We start from the raw sequence: 3,761 nt of genomic DNA on the forward strand, positions 1-3,761 counted from the left end.
TGCTTTGTGTCTTGATACAAGATGCCATGCTGGTGAGAAAAAAATGCTTCTCCATGTTTGCTGTCTGTGCTGGATCTATCAGGAGTAGAACAGTGGGGACCTTGGCTATGGGAATGGCCTCTTTGTAGGAGCAGCCTTGTTGGGTGGGACCGGTAGATGCCAGGACACTAGCTGAGGCCACATACCTAGCTACACAAAAGTTGTAAGAGCACCATGTTGGCAGCAAAGGCACACAGGCCACATAGAGGTGTGCCAAAAGTAGTCATTTTGTGAAAGAGCTTTGAACTTCCAACTCCCCGGAGCAGGAATCTGGGTGAGTTCTCTGAGAAAAGCTGACAAGGCCTAGAAAACACCTATTATAAACTAGAGGCCCAGTGCATGTATTTGTGCACTGGTGGGGTTCCTCAGTGTAGCCTGCAGGGATCAGGCCAAAACTGGCAGCCCAATGCCATCTGCCACTCCTGTTCATCCCTGCCCTGCTGTGCCTGCTGCCACCTCCACTTGGTAGGCTTGCTGCTGCTCTGCTGAAGTCTCCGGGCTGTGGCAGCCAGCTGCGAGCCCTGCATCTGGTGCCCGTCAGTCAGCTGAGCAGTGCTCCCATTGTGGGAGCACACTGACCACCAGGGGGCAGCTCCTGCGTTGAGCATCTGCCCCCTGGCAGTCAATGCGCATCATAGTGACTGGTCAACTGGTTGTTCAGTCGCTGAGGCTTTTATATATATAGACCAGAGGTCCAGTGCATGAATTCGTGCACAGGCGGGGTCCCTGGGCCTGGCCTGCGAGATCGGACCAAAACTGGCTCTCTGACATCCTCCGAGGGGTCCTGGATTGCGAGAGGGCACAGGCCAGGCTGAGGGACCCCATTGGTGCACAATCGGGGCTGGGGAGAGACCACAGGAGGGCTCCAGGGCATGTCTGGCCTATCTTGCTCAGTCCCAATTGGCCGGACCTTAGCAGCATGCTAATCTATTGGTCAGAGCGTCTGCCCCCTGGTGGTCAGTGCATGTCATAATGAGCAGTTGAGCAGCCTTAGCATATCATTAGCATATTATGCTTTGATTGGTTGAATAGCAGACCGGATGACTGGATACTTAGCATATTAGGCTTTTATTATGTAGGATAACAATTATGGACTTGTCCTCCTGAAGGTGGGAATCATATCTAACTTTTTTAGTCTAAGCATGGACAGTCCTGAACATGGTGATTAAACATGCTGGCAGGTGCTGCTTAGGCCCTGGTTGCTGAGGTCACTCAGCGAGTCTGGTCAGGTCCAAGGGCTCTTTTGTTCTCTCATTAGCTAGGTTCTTCTCTTATATGTTTCTTCCTGTCCAACCTTCTAATATAGCTTCCCTTAATATAGCTGCAGAGTACTGCAAGTCGTATCATGTAGCCATGGGATGCAGGGACAGGCAGAGATATCTAACTTTTTTAGTCTAAGCATGGACAGTCCTGAACATGGTGATTAAACATGCTGGCAGGTACTGCTTAGGCCCTGTTTGCTGAGGTCACTCAGCGAGTCTGGTCAGGTCCAAGGGCTCTTTTGTTCTCTCATTAGCTAGGTTCTTCTCTTATATGTTTCTTCCTGTCCAATCTTCTAATATCTGAAGGGACATTATCAGGTTCCCTTAATATAGCTGCAGTGTACTGCAAGTCGTGTCATGTAGCCATGGGATGCAGGGACAGGCAGAGGTCTTCTAGAGACTTGGAACAGTGTAGAATGAGCCTCTTCACATATCAGCACATGGGAATTATGCTTTTTCTATTCTTTCTTTTTTTTTTTTTAGTGAAAGTTCTGTTTTCTTTTTCAAAGTTACTGAGGCCGAGAGAAGCTGATTTACAATAATGAAAATCACTTAACACATTGTTAAAACGGCTGTCAATATATACATGAAAGTTAACTTCATTTAATAATCTGATAATCCCACTTATAAATATACATTTAAGGAGTTGAATTGTTGTCAGAAAATTGCTTTGATCACCAGACATCAGAGCAAAAGAGAAGGCAGTGTGTAGTTCAGTCTCAGGGAGAGAATGAGTGGTTTTAGGGAGATTTCATTTAGATCAGGAAATTTGTTTTCCTAATGAAGGCCATGTCTGTATGGTTATTAGTGATAGTCATTCAAGATCAAATCTGCCTCTTGCCAATGTGATATGGATTCTGATAATTAACCTTGTCTGCAACTCTCCTTTTCACCTTTTCATGCCTGGATAGAATGTTCACCTTCATTTTCATTGTAATCTACTAATTACTTTCTAGCCCAGAGTTCCACTCATTTTTTTTTCTAAAGGATAATTATTTTACTATAATTGTTCTGTAGTTTGGCTTCTATCTAATATATATGTTTAAATATACCCAGCTCTGCAACTTACTGGCTGAACTTCAGTCCTCTGGGTTTGCTTATATTCCGAAGATAGGTGGCTAGGCTACCTCGCTAGTAGATGAGAGCTATGGATCAGGCAGACTTGCCACAGACCAGCCTTGTAACTTTGGGCAAATGTCTTGATTTCTTTGAGCCGCACCTTTCCTCTGTGAACTGGAAATATGTCTCATAGGGATGTTAAGAGTATTCCATTAAAAGCTACATGCAAAAGAATAAAAATAGACTACTGTTTGTCCCTATATACAAAAATTAACTTAAAATGGATCAAAGACCTAATTATAAGGCCTGGAACAGTTAATTACATAGAAGAAATCATAAGGACTAAACTTATGGACCTGGGTCTTAGAGAGGATCTTATTAATTTGACCCCAAAAGTAAGGGAAGTAAAGGCAAAAATAAATGAATGGGACCGTAATGAGCTGAAAACTTTCTGCACAGCGAAAGAAACTACCAACAAAACAAAAAGACAACCAACGGCATGGGAGAACCTATTTGCCAATGTTATTACTGATAAAGGTTTAATCTCCAACATTTATAGGGAACTCATACAACTTAACAAAAATAAGATAAACAACCCAATTAAAACTATGGAATGCTGTCAGTGACCAGGACTTCGTGCTCGATGCTCCAACCACTTCTATCATGTAAGCTCCACTCACTGTGAGTGACCAGTGTTTTACTATTGGCTTATTGGGGAAGTCCCTCCTAACAAACCTGTTATTGTAGAAAGACACAAACAGGGGTGTGACTCCTTTCCAGGATGCTCCCTTGCCGGAAGCCAACTACAGCATGACAGCGGGGCTGAATCTGGAGTGGCTGAAGGCCATTTCCCCAAACCTGAAAAGGGGTGATAGCTTGCTGCCAGACAGCTCAGGGCATCTTAATCTACATGTTATTGCCCCCTACTGGCCAAACACCTGAACAGCCGTGGCGATTCTTCCAATCTGACCATGGACTCTGTAAATGAAACCTGACCCATTGAAGTGTATATCTCCACCTCTCCTCAGGACAATTTGTGTTCATAAAAAGCATGGGGTCCTGAGACGAAGAGATCTTAGTTTTCTTGAGCTAGGCTCCTGTGACCCCCCTATGTCTTTCAAAATTATATTTCGTCTCTGGACTCATACTTAAGTTATACACAGCCCCTTCTCCAGATTGCTTAACCCTTCTTAATGCCGGAACATGAACCCCGGCAATGTTTCTCCCTCACAATTATGTCTCTCTCACTCTCTCTCACAATTATGTCTCCTTTCCCCTCTCTCTAAAAATCAATAAATATATCCTTAGGTGTGCTTAAAAAAACCCTCTTCTGGGCATTTACCCCCAAAATTTGAAAACACTTATTCACAAAGATGCATGCATCCTTGTTTCACTGCAGCA

This window comes from Myotis davidii, unplaced genomic scaffold, assembly GCF_000327345.1.
Source record: "Myotis davidii unplaced genomic scaffold, ASM32734v1 scaffold59, whole genome shotgun sequence".
NCBI classification, from domain to species: Eukaryota; Metazoa; Chordata; class Mammalia; order Chiroptera; family Vespertilionidae; genus Myotis; species Myotis davidii.